Source organism: Lissotriton helveticus, chromosome 7 (assembly GCF_964261635.1).
Source record: "Lissotriton helveticus chromosome 7, aLisHel1.1, whole genome shotgun sequence".
Classification (NCBI taxonomy): domain Eukaryota; kingdom Metazoa; phylum Chordata; class Amphibia; order Caudata; family Salamandridae; genus Lissotriton; species Lissotriton helveticus.
Window position 1 is genome coordinate 676,782,083 of NC_136068.1, and position 18,094 is coordinate 676,800,176.

At 47.7% G+C, this 18,094-nt stretch overlaps 1 protein-coding gene and 1 pseudogene across 1 annotated transcript in view; one reads left to right on the forward strand and one right to left on the reverse strand.

Annotated features, from left to right (window-relative positions):
• The window catches only part of IL17B (interleukin 17B), a 58,702-nt gene that overhangs the window by 38,214 nt on the left and 2,394 nt on the right, over positions 1 to 18,094 (forward strand). The gene's annotated exons all lie outside the window — the stretch shown is intronic.
• Positions 10,563 to 17,772, reverse strand: LOC144768992 (calpain small subunit 1-like; annotated as a pseudogene).

Below are 18,094 nucleotides of genomic sequence, written 5' to 3' on the forward strand. Positions count from 1 at the left end.
AGGAAATGTTCTGTGAGTTTTATCATTGTTTTTTGGCAGCGGATCGTGCTCCGGTGTTCGCATATGCGTTGCTTGATCTTCCTACTAGTCATGCCCACATACCGTAAGTTACAGGGACAAGTAATTAAGTACACCACATGTGAGCTATTACAATTGGTATGTGATCTGATTGTCCAGATCTTACCTTCTTCTTCTAAATTTTATGTCTTTGTGTTCTCTGTGAGAGGACAGACACTGCAATTCCCACATTTGTAGTGTCCCATAACCTTGGGTAGGCCCCATGCGTTGAGTACTGTTGGTTCTTCTTCAGTTTTTTTCTTTGGCCTGGTGTTGACTAAACTGTCGCGTATACTCCTTGCTCTTTTGTAGGCAATTAAGGGTTTGTCCCATTTCAAATTGCCTGTGTTGATTATCTTCCAGTGTTTATTTATGGATTTCGACATTAGGTTTGACGCGGTACAGAAAGTGGTTACACAGGTCAGTGGCAAGACAGCTTGTTCTCTGATATTATCCTCTAGTAGTGCCTCTCGTGGCTGATTCCTAGCACGTTTTTGGGACCTATTGAGGATATTGTCTGGATAACCCCTTGCTTGGAGTTTGGTGGTTAAATCTCCTGCTTGTTTGCGGTAGTCACTGAGTTTACTGCAGTTCCTCCTGATTCTTAAATATTGACCGTAGGGAAGGTTCTCTTTCTGGGGTCTCGGGTGGAAACTCTCGAATTTCAGGAGATTGTTGTTAGCAGTAGGTTTAAAATGGGTCCTAGTTTCCAAGTGTTCTCCCTCTTTAGTGATCGTTAAATCAAGGAAGGTCAAAGTCGTGGGGTCTTTTGTATGTGTGAATTTCAGATTGTTGTCTAGAGTATTGATCCACTCGAAGAACGCCAGGAGCGTTTCTTCTGGCCCTTGCCATATCGTCAGGACGTCATCTATATAGCGCTTCCAGAGGAGGATATGTGACGAGAATGGATTCTGGTCACTTAAGATGAATCTCTCCTCGAAGTCATACACATACAGACCCGCCACGCTGGGAGCAAATGTGCTTCCCATCGAGGTTCCACCTATCTGGAGGTATAGGGTCCCCTCGAACTCGAAGTAGTTCTTTTTGAGTGCTAATCTAGCACATTCTAGGATAAAGTTTCTTGGGGATCTGTGTGTCCAAACCTCTTTCTCCAAGGCTTTTTCTAATACTTTCAATGTATCATCCTGCGGTATGCTCGTATAGAGGCGCTCTATTTGCAAGACTGACTAGTATGGTCTTCTCGTCAATCGTCACTTGAGTTAACAATTGTAGGACGTTTTTGGTATCCTTCAAGTATGTAGAAGTTTTTTTAACTAGAGGCCTCAGAAATATATCGCAGAATTTTGACAGAGGTTCTAGGACCGATCCAATGCCTGATACAATGGCTCTACCAGGCGGAGGGTGCTTGTTCTTATGCATCTTAGGGAGTATGTAGAAATATGGAATCTTCCCCTCGTTGTTGCAAAGGTAGTTTGCCTCCTGTTTCGAGATGAATCCTCTTTCTTCGCCATGGTCAATGAGTGACTTGATTTCATTTTTTAGTTCAGGAGTTGGGTCATAGGTCAGTTGTCGGTAATTATGTACGTCCCCTAATAGGCGGAGGCATTCAGTTCTATACATAGTGGTGTCCAGTACTACCACTCCTCCCCCTTTGTCCGCAGGTTTGATAGTGATGGTTTCACAGTGTTTTAATTCTTCCAGAGCAAGCCTTTCTGGTTTGGTGAGGTTGGTGAAAGGTTCCTTGGGCTGGAAGGTTTCAATATCATTAAATACTGCTTGTTCAAAAGCGGAAAGTTCCACCGGTGTCATGTGCGAAGGGGGGGTGAAGGTCGACTTTGGTCGTAGTCCAGTCTCATTACGGTCTTGATTCTCATTGTTCTCAATGTTTTTTTCAAAGAAAGCTTTTAGTTTCAATTTTCTAAAGAAACCGGCTAGCTCACAATGTAGTTGAAATTTGTCGAATCTTTGTGTGGGGACAAAGCCTAGTCCTTTATTTAGGACTTGTACTTCAGTGGTTGATAGGGGTCTGGTTGCCAGATTAGTCACTCGTTCTAAGTGTTGCTCGGTCCCGCTTGTTGATTCTTGCTCCTGGTGTGATTCACAATCGGATCCTCCGGTGCCCAGTGTACTTGGGCCCCCCCTCCCACTCCTCCTCTGTTTCTTCCCCTGCCTCTTCCGCCCCTCCATAAAAATGGCGGCCTGTAGTTGTTGGGTGGAGGTGGTGGGTGTTGAAAAGGTGGTTGCCATTCATACATCTGGAATGGTGGGGGATGGAACGGTGGTTGGTAGCCTTGCATCATTGGGTTGAACTGAGGCCAGTTGCCTTGTTGTGCTGTTCTCCCTCTCCCTTTGCCCCGTTGTTTGTAACTTCCAGTACTGGAGGTGCTTGAATTGCTACTCACAGAACTGTTACTAGGGGAGACTGATGTTGGATCCGTTTTCATCGGTGCTGTGTACTCAGGGTCAGAGTAGGGATAGTTTTTTATAAAAGAACTTCTTTAGGTCCTTCTGGAACTTCGATACCTTTTGTTGGGTGAGATTTTCGTTATATTCGTTAATCTCCTTGTTAAGTTCCTCCAGTTTTTTCTTATAGCCAGTGATAGAGGCTTTTATCTGTCCTTCAGTGACTTGAGTTTCAACTAAGATTTTTTCGGACAATCGTACCGCTGTTTTTAGGATTAACATGATCCAGTCATGTGTACAGTGCCACCCTATTAGAGCCCAGTCCTTTCTGAAAGTGGCGTCTTCCAGGACGATGCGTGGGGCATTGGTCACTAATAGGCCCTTCGGAGCCATTTTGTTGATTACATATTCTTTCAAAATAGTCCTGTGTAGGATAGTCCTTATCCTATTTTTCTTGAGTTCAGTAAGTTTTTCCCACTCTGTAGTGTGTGAGATACTCTGCGAGATGTTGGTATCCGCAAAGGTTGAGAGGTCTCCCATAATAGCATTAATCTCTTCAGATGAGAAGGTGAGGCCCTGGTAGTCGCTCATATTGTCAGGATGTGGTAGTGTATATAGTCCAAAGGGACTCCCTGGCCCTCTCCTGCCTTTACTGGCGAATACCCTTTCTCTCCTTTTTGTTGATCTATCATTGGCAGCGCACAGCTGCGAGAGTTTTTTTAGTTCTTCTAGTTTTTTTTTAGTTCTTCTAGTTTTTTAGTTTGTAATCCCTCACACTTCTGGACTTCAAGACCGTAATGAGACTGGACTACGACCAAAGTCGACCTTCACCCCCCCTCCGCACAGGACACCGGTGGAACTTTCCGCTTTTGAACAAGCAGTATTTAATGATATTGAAACCTTCCAGCCCAAGGAACCTTTCACCAACCTCACCAAACCAGAAAGGCTTGCTCTGGAAGAATTAAAACACTGTGAAACCATCACTATCAAACCTGCGGACAAAGGGGGAGGAGTGGTAGTACTGGACACCACTATGTATAGAACTGAATGCCTCCGCCTATTAGGGGACGTACATAATTACCGACAACGGACCTATGACCCAACTCCTGAACTAAAAAATGAAATCAAGTCACTCATTGACCATGGCAAAGAAAGAGGATTCATCTCGAAACAGGAGGCGAACTACCTTTGCAACAACGAGGGGAAGATTCCATATTTCTACATACTCCCTAAGATGCATAAGAACAAGCACCCTCCGCCTGGTAGAGCCATTGTATCAGGCATTGGATCGGTCCTAGAACCTCTGTCAAAATTCGGCGATATATTTCTGAGGCCTCTAGTTCAAAAAACTTCGACATACTTGAAGGATACCAAAAACGTCCTACAATTGTTAACTCAAGTGACGATTGACGAGAAGACCATACTAGTCAGTCTTGACATAGAGAGCCTCTATAAGAGCATACCGCAGGATGATACATTGAAAGTATTGGAAAAAGAGGTTTGGACACACAGAACCCCAAGAAACTTTATCCTAGAATGTGCTAGATTAGCACTCAAAAAGAACTACTTCGAGTTCGAGGGGACCCTATACCTCCAGATAGGTGGAACCTCGATGGGAAGCACATTTGCTCCCAGCGTGGCGGGTCTGTATGTGTATGACTTCGAGAAGAGATTCATCTTAAGTGACCAGAATCCATTCTCGTCACATATCCTCCTCTGGAAGCGCTATATAGATGACGTCCTGACGATATGGCAAGGGCCAGAAGAAACGCTCCTGGCGTTCTTCGAGTGGATTAATACTCTAGACAACAATCTGAAATTCACACATACAAAAGACGACTTTGACCTTCCTTGATTTAACGATCACTAAAGAGGGAGAACACTTGGAAACTAGGACCCATTTTAAACCTACTGCTAAGAACAATCTCCTGAAATTCGAGAGTTTCCACCCGAGACCCCTGAAAGAGAACCTTCCCTACGGTCAATATTTAAGAATCAGGAGGAACTGCAGTAAACTCAGTGACTACCGCAAACAAGCAGGAGATTTAACCACCAAACTCCAAGCAAGGGGTTATCCAGACAATATCCTCAATAAGTCCCAAAAACGTGCTAGGAATCAGCCACGAGAGGCACTACTAGAGGATAATATCAGAGAACAAGCTGTCTTGCCACTGACCTGTGTAACCACTTTCTGTACCGCGTCAAACCTAATGTCGAAATCCATAAATAAACACTGGAAGATAATCAACACAGGCAATTTGAAATGGGACAAACCCTTATTTGCCTACAAAAGAGCAAGGATTATACGTGACAGTTTAGTCAACACCAGGCCAAAGAAAAAAACTGAAGAAGAACCAACAGTACTCAACGCATGGGGCCTACCCAAGGTTATGGGACACTACAAATGTGGGAATTGCAGTGTCTGTCCTCTCACAGAGAACACAAAGACATTAAATTTGGAAGAAGGTAAGATCTGGACAATCAGATCACATACCAATTGTAATAGCTCACATGTGGTGTACTTAATTACTTGTCCCTGTAACTTACGGTATGTGGGCATGACTAGTAGGAAGATCAAGCAACGCATATGCGAACACCGGAGCACGATCCGCTGCCAAAAAACAATGATAAAACTCACAGAACATTTCCTGTCTATGAAACATGGCCCGAATGACATTAAATGGACCATCATAGAACAAGTTGAGAAAGAGTCCAACCTCTTTGAAAAGGAACAGCGCTGGGTCTATAGACTGGCTACACATAAGACCGGCCTCAATGATAATATCCCTTGGAACTCAGTGCATAACTAGCCTTTCGCTATTAAATTATGGAAGTCCCTTGTAAATCGTTGATTTTCGTATGCTGTATGATTCTCTAGACTGACTCTTCTGCAGCACAACTGCGCAAGAACCCTTTTTAACACATTCTTTTTTATTTTGTTAATACATCCTTACTCTTATTTTCAAGAAGATGGAAACACCCACTGAGCCGCCTGCTATACTCCGAGTCATACTCGTAAAATACGAGGAAACCATGTAAACACGAATCGGCCCTCTAACGCCCTCGCTCTGATTGGCCACGTCAACAGTGACATGCAATATTCCACACCCCCACACACCCGCCTTGCCATTGGCTAGTTTACTGGTGACACGCTAGAGCTGACCACGCCCAACCCGGAAACATTTACCACGCTGGTGGTTCGCCCAGTATCACACGGAGCACTCGCGGTGACGGCTTAGGTGCAAACGGCGCCCTCCCATCCTGCTACAAGTAAGATTGTTCCTCTGAGGGTGCGCCAACAGCGCCTCTGTTTTTCATATTGGCATATCCTTAAAACCCTGTTTGTTACTTTCTGCCAGATCGTAACGAGGAAAGTGCCATTCCCGGGTTCGCTCATGGAGCATTGAGTAGTAACGCTCCCAGTAAGACGTTCCGTCTTCCTTTACTCACGCTACTTTTGTGCATGCTCCCCATACCAGGCCCCTTCGCTCTTATGTTAATTTGTGACTGGTGTAGCACGTCCAGATCAGGTTCTTAACTCACGCACTACTCGCGTTCTCACCGAATGCCGTTTTAAATCACGCGAAGTCGTCTTTCACTACCACGACGATTTCGCTTTTTCTCAGCAATTGAGACATAACACCCAGGACTTCGCCAATACGTGTTAAGTGCCCCTTTTAAGGCTAGCACTGACACCAAGCGAACTCAGTATCTATGATACATTGGTTGCGCTACCACGTGGTATGTAATTCGCAGGTTGCCGCGATATTGGGACTTATTTCACACGTCCCTCACATCAAGTCTTTTGATGAATGACGATGTACATCACTATTCACTGATTGTGTCTTATGTGTATGTTATATATATGTATGTCCGTTATCCACAACCCTTCTCCCTTATTCTTTCCACAGGCTTTTTTCTACAAACAAAAGAAGAAAACAGCTTTTTGGAGATTCATTTTTAGTTTCTCCTTCTGTTACCTACGAGGATAGGGTGCGCCTTAGCGTGTGTACACCTTCCCGGAGGTACCCCATGGTCCTGACGAATACCTGTTAAATTTACACATAGGTAGAAACATGTAGACCTTTTTAACCCACACCCTGTATAGTTTTTTTCACCAACAGCTCTCCTAATTGGGCAACAGGTGCCTTCCTTGTTTTAATAATATCCGTTACACCCCAGAATAAATCACGTAAGCGGGTAGTACCGGATACTTTTAATTACACTTAGTTTTCTCCTTTGCACATATAAAAGAAATAAAATCCAGCTCCACTGTAATCAGGTGTCGCAGCACACCTGGATGGCATTCGGCTGTCCGGGTGGGACCCCGATGATGAAGCATGTCACCAACTAGGTTGGTGAGAGAGGGTTCTAAAGGACAAAGGACGTCCTTCTCTTGGATTGTGGTTAACACACAGACTCGCCTCCATTGAGGCTGGGTGTATCCTCTAGTTGTAACTCCCTTATTGTTGTTTACTGATATATTAAAGGGGACAGGGAGTCCCTCTCCTGCCTTTACTGGCGAATACCCTTTCTCTCCTTTTTGTTGATCTTTGTTTGGGGGTGTGACACCCCCAAAATCAATGCATTTCAGGCCAGAGTTCGTTCTGAGGGACATGATTCCGTCTGCTGTGCCTTTTTTTTGTTTTTTTCTCTTCCTGCTTATTTGACTAAAAGGTTTTAACTTGTTAATTTCATTTTATCAGGCACTTAGACAAGAGGCCCAATTAATACAAATCAATATTGAACCTGTTCCTCGTGGGAACAGCGTACCCCAAACCATGGTCATCTCATCCCTTCACCTTTTGGCATACCGTTTTTTTTAGTTGGGAAATTTGCAATTCATACCCCCTCCCCTCCTCCGATTATCACTGACTAAGCTACGTTCCTGGACATGGAATATCCTCCCCCCTTGCCATTCGCTCTTTCGAATCTTTCATATTGGCAAACTCCTGAAACCCACCTCTTCCGACAATAATTACTCTCTTGCTGCTTTACAGGTTAAAGCGCCAGGTCACTGTCGAGTATTAAATCAATCAATCATTTAAGGAGTTCAAATCCCCCTTACCTGCAGCGGGTCCAGTGGAGCTCATAGCTCTAGTCAGTAGATCACCTTGGTTTAGTACTGAAGGAATAAAGGCAGATAAATCTTTGCCCAGCTGGACCTAAAGATTATTTGGTAGTTGGTTTTGGGGGTATCATGTATTTCTGCAGGTTGATATTTCTACTGAGACATTGAAAGATCCCTCTATTGATCATTCCAATCCTCCATCTTCCTCTCAACATTTAACCTCACCTTCTTCTCCATGTTAGTGTGCCCATGCAGGTGTGTAAACTAACTATAATTTTAGAAATGTGCCAAGTGATACTGATTCATCATCTATTACCAAAAAAGTCCATCATTCCTTACGTATCGAATTATTCTTAAACAGCAGTTCTATTCAAATGATTCCCACATCCAAAAAACATATTCAATAGAAGGAGATGAGCCTCTCACTAGACTAATTTCCTTTTAAAAGGACAACCATAGGCCAACTGTTGCCCTCACGCTGATTGCGCGACTGGTCGGCAGCGCTCCTTCCCTCAGCTGTGACTCAAATTCCCTTAGCAAAGACAGGGGTCACGATGTCCGATGAGACACCCGACCGTAGGAATAAACCTGAGACCCCCACCGTCAGATTCGCCTTGCGCTCGTGAGATAGTCCCCTTAAATCATCCGATGCCCGATGAGGCACCCGAGCTAAGCCTGATCACGCGGGCATACTCCTAAGGACTACAATGAGCTGGGGCAACGCTGCAGAGTCACCTTACTTGTTTATTTTCTCTGCTCCCATGTCCTCCTTCATAGCGGTGACCCTCCAGTCAAGCATGGGTCACAGGCTCCTCCGATATTCTTTTCATTGACAAGCAATTCACAAGTCCAGGGAAACGGCAGTCACTGTCCCTGGCTCAGCTTCCTCCACCTCGTCGCCAGGAAAATGTAGTAATGAGTGACGCAAATATATATAGCTGAAGTTCTTTATTCTCAAGAGTAACTTCTCAGACTGCCGTCAGCTTGTCAAATACATGGCTCGGGTCACTGTGTCAACATTCCACAGTGAGCGCCCAAGCTGTCATGTGGGAGATACCATCAATCAACATTAAGGAGGGGGGAAAACCGGGAGAGGGTTGGGTGAACACATGTTCCTAGTTACAACACCAACCTGAACAATCGCAGCCCCATGGACTGGGACTCAATTACTTCCTGGTCACTTGTTCTGTTTCAGAGTTCCCTCTTTGCAGCCATTCGAGCACCCACCCTTTTGCACAGGTGTGTGATCCTTGAACATCACGTCATTGGCCTCACTTCCTGGCAGTGCTTAATCTGTAAATAAACAAGTGCCAGGGCCCAGGGTGTTGCTCAGGAGGCCATTCAGGTTGCACTAATGACTGTAACTGCCATCTGTCGTAGTATGAAAGTCCACAGGAGGCCAGGTTGTGGTTCCAAGTAAAAGCTTTATTCAGGTACAGGTTACAGAAGTATTAAGTATAGCCAAGATGGTAAGTAGGCCTGTAAGTACGCCCCATCAGGAGCAGCCTCCTAGCTGCTCAGCCTGCAGACACCAACTGACTCACATCAGGCATTCAACATTCCATGACCTGACCAACATTCCACACATACTTAGGCAGAACAGCAAGGGGAAAGAGAGAGGACATAAAGAAGAGGAACATTCACCCTACTACACATCACTGCCCCTTGTCAGTGTAAATGCTCTACACTAAACATCACAATCCTGTTAATGTGACATTTAGGATAATTGCTGTCATAGCTGTAAGAATGGACTTGAACACTCTAGCTTTTTTCTTTTTAAATATACATTTAATTGTTAACCTGTGTGCTCCATACTGAAATAAACAACCAGCACTGCCATTTGGTAGACTGCCATAAGTATGTGCCAGTGTTAACAATTAAGTGCGGGTTCCGAGCACCGGAAAACACCAGCACAAATTAAGCACTGCTTCCTGGTTCCTTACAGTTTTCAAACATTCCCCGTGGAGTAGAATTGGCTCTATTATAATAAGTCAAATCTGGAGCATGTGTAACAAAGTTGTGTAGTTCCAAAGCCAATACTATGGCCCTCATTCCCAGTTGGGCTGGCAAACCGAATATCAGAGGCAAATGGTGGTTGCACCGCATTCCTGCTTCTGAGTTATGCAGTAATTCTACACCTCTGCGTAAATTCATTTGCTTTCAAAAACATAAGGGGTCGGTAATGGGGAAAACATTTTTTGTAGGTGTGATTAAACCACATCTGTGCATTACTCTCCAGCCCCCAAGCTCAAAAAATCATTAATAAAACTGCCTTAGGGTAAAACGATAAGGTGCAGTAACAGATCTACCCTTCGACGATTTTACTAACCTTTATTTTGAAGACCTTACAATGAGGGCTTATGTATCTCCCGGACACGTTGTCAGGCAGTCGAGGCACTCTGAAATATGCAAGAGAATCACAGACTCATTCAAAGGCATGCAGTGTTTCTTTTTTTAGTTTGAAAATCTGATTTTATAATAAGACATTTACAATTGTCTTTAGAAAACTATGGTGTCAAAGTGCTGGATACCGGTCCGCAATAGGACAAGGCATATCTCAGCCCCGTAAGGTGGGGTAGCAGGCGCTTGTGCTTAGTCATCATCATCATCATCATAATCTTTACTTCGGTTGTAAAACCATAATGTGACGACTGTGTCGTCACAGTCCAAATACACTATTTATGAAAATGAGGTGTAGTAATCTTTAAAGAGAAGCTGATGTGGAGGGATGAAAGGAGAGCAAGAGAAGGGTCAATATTTCTCTACAACGCATCCTTTCCCCTCCAACATGGTACATGATAAGGGTGGAGTATTTCAGACTTCAAACAAAGCGGCAACATGCGTTTTCTGAAACCTAATGTTGAGAAACGAATATGTCTGTATAAAAATATTCAGTTATAGACCTCTATCGTTGGGAAATACAGAGCAAAGGAGAACAACTCAAAAGTAGTAAAGGGTGTGCAGGAGCAGACGGACGCATTTCCTCTGAGAAAATGCAGATCAGGAGTTACAAGATGGCGTCCATCAGATTTCGCATTCTGGAGAACTCTGATATTTTGAGGTCATCTCCTTAGGAGGACATGGTCAGCTGCTGCCAATCTTGCAAGGGGACCTTGATTTTACCATCCCCATCTTTATCCAAGGCTTTGAAGGCACAGAAGGAGTAGTTTCTGTCCTCTAACTCCAGTTCTGTAGTAGGGGTATCTCTGTTACAGTCATAATCTAGTGAATAGTCCCGCCCATGTGCGTGGACCCCGGAGCAATCAAAAATTATCTCTTAAAGTGTCGAAAAATGCAAAACTGCACAGACACTTAAGAGAGAATTTAAAGACAGATAATGCAGCCTAAAAAGGCTACACTGTCCAGTACTTCAACTAGAAATTCCATAAACAAAAAAACACAAAACAGCAAAGCCTGTATAGATTTCCCTGGCTTTAACAGCAAAATCCCTCAGGAATGATAGAGAGAAGAACCTGGACAGACAAGCCCCATAGGCTGCCATTATGTGGCTCAGAACAGGATACTGTGCCTTTAAGAGAACTTTCCAGAACTTCACAGTATCCCAGAATGCCCTGCAGGTCCCAGTTACTTTCAGTTCTTTTTGAAGGCGTAACACGCCAGACCTGTAGCATTCCGTACATGAATATCTCTCTCCACCGGGGAGAAGGGCGGGCGCTTATGACTATAACAGAGATACCCCTACTACAGAACTGGAGTTACAGGGCAGAAACTACTCCTTCTGTAGTAGGGGATCTCTGTGTATAGTCATAATCTAGTGAATAGAATGGCAAGCCCATCCCCACACCAAAGCGGCGGTTGAGAAACGAGAAATAACACCACTATTGTGCGAACAGATTTCGCAGCGAAGCCTGCCCAACCTGAGCGTCTGCCCTGGCATCAGAGTCCAGGCAGTAATGCTTAGCAAAGGTATGGACCGACTTCCAAGTGGCCGCCTTGCAGATTTCCGCAATTGGTACGTTACGAAGCAAAGCCGTCGTGGCGGCTTTGCCCCTGGTGGAATGAGCCTTAGGTTTTCCCCCTAAGGTCTTATTAGCTTGTTGGTAACACAATTGTATGCAGGACACAATCCACCTCGAGATGGACTGTTTAGAGGTAGCAAGACCCGTCCTGACTGATCCATAATTGATGAACAATTGGTCTGACCTACGAATATCTTTGGTTTGATCCAGATAAAATTTCAGCACCCTCCTAACATCCAGGGAATGCAAGGACCGTTCCGCTGGAGATGAAGGATTCTGAAAGAACGTAGGTAAAGTTATAGTCTGGTTGATATGAAAATCAGAAATAACCTTGGGAAGAAATTTAGGGTGAGTACGCATAACAACCTTAGCAGCATGAAATACAGTATAAGGTTCTTGGCAACACAACGCCTGAATTTCACTAACCCTGCGGGCCGACGTAATGGCCACGAGGCCTTCCAGGACAGGTGCTGCAACGAAGCCTTATGAATAGGTTCAAAAGGCTCCTTCATCAACCTGGACAGCTCCACATTCAAGTCCCATGAAGGCGAAGGAAGCCTGACAGGAAGGAATACTTTCTTCAAGCCTTCCAGAAAATCTTTGATCACAGGGATCTGGAAGAAGGAAGTCTGTGAAGGGCATTTCCTGTAGGCAGTCAAAGCAGCCAGATGAACCTTAATGGAATGGACATTAAGGCCAGACTGCGCCAGATATAGCAGATATGGAAGGATGACATCCTCCTTGCATGTCGTCGGGTCATAGTTCTTAGACTTGCACCAGATGCAAAACCTCTTCCACTTGTAAGCATAAGAAGTCCTAGTGGAAGGTCGCTTAGCCTCCTTCAGTATGTCCATACAATCCTCTGGGAGATTCAGATGGCCATATTGCACTATTTCAGGAGCCAAGCCGCCAAACTCAAAGACGAGAGGTTGGGGTGCACCATTCGCCCCCCGAACTTCGTGAGAAGGTCCGGCCTGCACGGCAGCTTCATATGAGGAAGGAGAGACCGGTGAAGCAGGTCCGTGAACCACCACTGTCTGGGCCATTCCGGGGCAATCAGAATCATCCTCGCCCTGGATTGGGACAGCTTGATGAGAACCGCCGGGGTCAGGGGAATGGGTGGAAAAGCGTACAGAAAGCTGTTCGACCAGTTGATCCATAACGCGTTCCCCAGCGTCCCTGGCTGGTAGTACCTGGAGGCGAAGTCTTGGTATTTGCTGTTTTCGGCGGTGGCGAACAGATCTACGCCTGGAGTTCCCCACCTTGCGAAGACTTCTCCTAGTACTTGGTCGTTTATGACCCATTCGTGGTTTTCCTGAATCAGTCTGCACAGCTCGTCTGCCTGAACATTCTGCACACCTGGCAGATGAGTGGCCGTTATCGACAGTCCTTGGGCCAGAAGCCAGTGCCAGATCGCCTGCGCCTCCTGCGACAGAGTGCGGGATCTTGAGCCCCCTGCTTGTTGAGGTAATACATCGTAGTCGTATTGTCCGTCTGTACAAGCAGAGAGTTGGTCCGGAAGGACGGGTGAAACGCCTTCACCGCTAAGTGAACAGCTCTGAGTTCCAGGAAATTGATGTGGTACGTGGACTCCGTCGGGGACCACGTCCCTTGAATCTGTAAGTCTCCGGAGTGCGCTCCCCATCCCTGGAGAGAAGCATCCGTCACGATAGTCTGTGTGGGAATGTCCTTGTGGAAGGGAACCCCTCTGAGGAGATTCTCCGCTGAACACCACCACTTCCGAGACTGAAGAGCATGCAGAGACAGTCGTATTTTGTCGTCCCAAGAACCTCTCCTCTGGTCCCACTGATCTTCTAAGCACTCCTGCAGCGGTCTCATGCGCAGCCGCGCATGTGGTGTCAGGAAGTTACAAGAGGCCATCGATCCCAGTAGAGGAGATACCGTCCTTACTGTCGTCGATGGAGTGGACATGAGAGCCTGAGCCTTCCGAAGGAGTGATAATCGTCGCTCCTCCGAAGGAGACACGCTTGCTGACAGCGTATCGATGGAGGCTCCCAAGTACTGAATGCACTGGACCGTAGTCGGAACAGACTTGGACATGTTGATGTGCAACCCCAGCTTGTTCAACAGAACGCACGTCTTCTGGAAGTGTGCTTGAGCTTCCGAGAAGGAGGAGGCCTTGATCAACCAATCATCCAGGTACGGGTAGACAAACACCTTGTTCTTCCTCAGGTGTGCCGCTACCACTGCCATGCACTTCGAGAACGTCCTGGGCGCAGACTTCAGCCCGAACGGAAGTACCGTGTACTGATAGTGATTGGTGCCGACTTGAAATCGCAGGAACTTCCTGTGTTTGTGTGCAATGGGCACATGGAAGTATGCATCCTGTAGGTCTATGGCACATAGCCAGTCTCCCCGTTGCAACTGAGGATAAATCTGATGCAACGACAGCATGCAAAACTTTTCTCTGCGAATCCATTTGTTTGCCTGTCGCAAGTCCAGAATGGGCCTGAACTCGTTCTTGTCCTTCTTGCGGACCAGAAAGAACCGGGAGTACAGACCTCTTCCCCTTTGAGACAGAGGTACATCTTCTATTGCCCTTTTCCTTAACAGGATATCGGCCTCCGCCTGGAGCTCGCGCAGCTGATACTGCGAGCTGACCGGAGGAATCGATGGAGGAGGGCTGATGAACCGAAGACTGTATCCATTGCAAACAATATTCAGCACCCACTTGTCCCGAGTAATTTTTCTCCACTCTGCCAGAAAAAATTGAACGCTTCCCCCCACCGGAGCGGGTAACGGATGAAGGGGAAGTAACCGCTCAGGGGCGAGACCCAGCCGGGCCTTTGGTCGCGGTAGAGGACTGCTGTCCACCTCTACCTCTCTGATGTTTTTGGAAGGGTCTTCGGAACTGCTGCTGTTGTTGCTGCTGCTGTTGTCCAGAAGACTGTCCTCTTCCTTTCCCCTGCGAGCCGAACCGCCGTTGGAACTGGCGGTAAGGCTTTTTGTCCTTGGGTTTCTCCAGACCCACAGCCGTCACGGTTTCAGCCTCGGCCTTCATCCGGGCCATTTCGTCGTCGGCATGTTTCCCGAAGAGTGTTGCACCGGAAAACGGCAGATTGGCCACCCGCTGTTGCGCCTCAGGCTTGAGTGACGTAAGCCTGAGCCAAGCATGGCGGCGCTGGTTGACCCCGTGACAGTAGCCATGTGCGGCCAACAGCACTATGTCTGCAGCGGCACTGATGGCCTGGTTGGAAACCAGCATCCCTTTCGAGACAATTTCCAGGAAATCCTCCCTCCTGTCGCGTGGCACAAGGTCCGCAAACTGCTCCAGGGAGTCCCATAGCGCACGGTTGTACCGCCCTAGCAACGCCGAATCGCTGGAGGCTTTCATAGTGGTGGAAGAAGTCCCACAGGCTTTCCTACCAGCCGAATCAATCCAGCGGCTCTCTTTATCCGGTGGCACTGTGGAGGACGGGGAGGTAGAATGTAACTTTCTGGCCGCAGTCACTATCACCGAGTCGGGCATCGGGTCCACACGGAGGAAGGCCGGGTCCGAGTCAGGAGCTCAGTACTTTTTCAGGAGTCTTGAGGGAGCAGCCTTCACCACCGCCGGTGTAAGGAACAGCGCTTCCGCCGGTTCGACCAGTCCTGGGACCAACGGCAGAAGAGGGCGAGACAGTTGCTTCTTGTAAAGTGTCTCGAATATCACGGACGTCGTAGGTGTAGGAGCCGTCACCGTGATACCCAACTTCGCCGCCCCCCGCAGGAGCACCTCCTGGAACGTGCCAATGTCGTCGACCGGGGACACCCTAGTCTCCGGAGAATCCGATAGAGTAGGCGAATAGGAACGGGTCCTAGATGATGCTGTACGGGATCTGGACATATGACTCCTGTGGTGATGTCTAGATCTGGTGGAGGACCTGTGTCTGCTCCTCGACCTGTCTCTCCGCCTGGAGCGCGACCTCGACCTCCTAGGTCTGGGGCGTTCAGCCGGTTTCCCCGGGGCGGACGTCTTGGGCCTGGGTGGTTCCTTAGACTTAGGAGTCTTCTTGGGAGGTGTCGGCAGCCTGGGCAACAAGACCGACCTCGGCACAGGGGTCCTTGTGCCTGTAGGAAGTGGAGGCAGAGGAGGCAACGGAGGAGGGGTTGGAGCCCTCGGAGGGAGACTTCTTGGCAACGGAGGAGGAGGCGGAACAGCCTTCTTCGGGGCATACACCTCCGCGTGCACCGATCCCGGTGACCCGCCATCCTTCCCAGACTGAGGGGAGCCCCCCACAGTCCTAGGCCTGTCAGCACGACCCCTCGACGCCGAAGAACGGCGACCAGGTGTCGAACGTAGGTCCCTCGACGTTGAGCGCCCCTTCGGCATCGACCGTCTTCTATGCTTCGGCGTCGAACGGCCTCCATGCCTCGACGTCGAGCCCGACCATCTCGACGACGATCCTTTATGCCGTGACGGCGATATCGTGTGCCTCGACGGCGACCTCTTCGAATGCCTTGACGGCGACCTTGTCCGCCTCGACGGCGACCTCGACCGCCTCGACGGCGACTTCTTCCTCGCCGGAGATCTCTTCTGCCTCGACGGCGACCTCTTCCGTTTCGACGGCGGCCTCGACGACGAGGATCCCCTCGACGACGACAATGTCCTGTCCGTTGACGGCGATCGGCGGTATCGCCTCGACGGCGAGCGCCGACGCCGGGCCCGTCGACGCCGATCACTCGACGTCGACGCCGAAGAAATCGTCACTGGGTTCAACGGCGGCCTGTGTAAGTCCCTCGACGTCGACGGGCGACGTTTTCTCGACCCAGAGCCCTGGGGAGACCGGGTGCTGGCCGTGGACCTCCCTCTCGACGTCGTGGTCAGTGCTACTGACCCAGATGGAGAATGTGGACGTTTGCTGGACTTCCTGCCCCTGGGGAGCCCCCCAGAGGCCTCAGCATGGGCAGATGAAGCCCTTCCAGACCCACCTTGCGCCTTCAGCCTCCTTTCCTCGAGGCCCTGAAGCCTTATCTTCATTCTGTCCTTCAGGGTCCTGCCAGAGAAGCCTTGACAGATCTCACACTCCTCTGGAATATGGGAAGAGGGCAGGCAGAAGATACACACCTCATGAGGGTCTGATTTTGCCTTCTTCCTGGAGCACTCCGGGCATTTGTCAAATAATGCAGGCATATTTGACATCAAAAGAGTGCAAAACACCAAGAAGAAAAGCCTAAAAGTACTTAGAAAGTACTCAAATCGAATTTACAGTGAAAAAACACCAATAAACCCTTGAAAAGGGAGAGCTCAATGCTCCAGGGTCCTGCTTGCAGGAGCCGGAAAAAAGAACTGAAAGTAACTGGGACCTGCAGGGCATTCTGGGATACTGTGAAGTTCTGGAAGGTTCTCTTAAAGGCACAGTATCCTGTTCTGAGCCACATAATGGCAGCCTATGGGGCTTGTCTGTCCAGGTTCTTCTCTCTATCATTCCTGAGGGATTTTGCTGTTAAAGCAAGGGAAATCTGTACAGGCTTTGCTGTTTTGTGGATTTTTGTGGTGGAATTTCTAGTTGAAGTACTGGACAGTGTAGCCTTTTAAGGCTGCATTATCTGTCTTTAAATTCTCTCTTAAGTGTCTGTGCAGTTCTGCATTTTTCGACACTTTAAGAGATTATTTTTGATTGCTCCGGGGTCCACGCACATGGGCGGGACTATTCACTAGATTAGGACTATACACAGAGATCCCCTACTACAGAACATGGCGTTCAGTCGCACAAGGCAGTGGATATAGTTGCCAAAGTCCATGTTTCCATTTTCATTAGACTATCTACGAACAATCATACTGTAGAGCTGGTCATTCATCCAGAACCCTGCAGCTTCGAATGCCCCCAGCAGCTCTGACCCGCCAATGGTCCCAGATCTGTCAGCGTCATATCATTTGTAAATGGCCTGCCACATCCGAATATTGTCCCATAAATACTCGAATTCACTGATTCCCAGTTTTCCAGTGCTGTTGCTATCCATGACAGCCACAATGTTACGGCACGCGTCGATGCTGAAACCATCAGTCTTGAGGTCTGAATTTCCGTGACAACCTGGTTTAAAATTCCCATCAACTCTTTCAGACTTACTTCCATATCATCTCCAGCCAGCGGTGCAAATAGACTCCGAAACAGTCGGACCTCTTCACTTTCACTGGCCTCAACAACATTGGAAGCAGGGCTGTGGGGGTGAGGGCTCTGGGTTATACTGGGCAGCAGCATTGCTGATGATGTTCATGAAGGTCACCGTCATGTTTCTTGCTTCTCCACCACTACCACCTCCGAAGATACCCTTCTTAAAGCTATTGATTACGAACATTATGGCGTCTCATGAAGTAAGATACAAGATGGAGCCGTGGGATAGGCGATGAGAGCACAGTTGGGGGGTGGGGGGACAGAGCTGCACCTTGTGCAGTCTTTCTTTTGTTATGATCGGTTTTTTGATCATTGTGTTCCTTGTCTTCTCCATGGAGACAGACTGTGAGACAAGGGTATTATGGTGCGCCCATGGAACCTTCCTGCCTTCACCTTACATTGCCAGAGGCCCCCCATCAACAATGTTACAAGGCTCACAGTCAGGACATTTTATAGACTCCAGTTATCATCCCTTGCTGATATTTCTAGATGTATAACTACAGCCA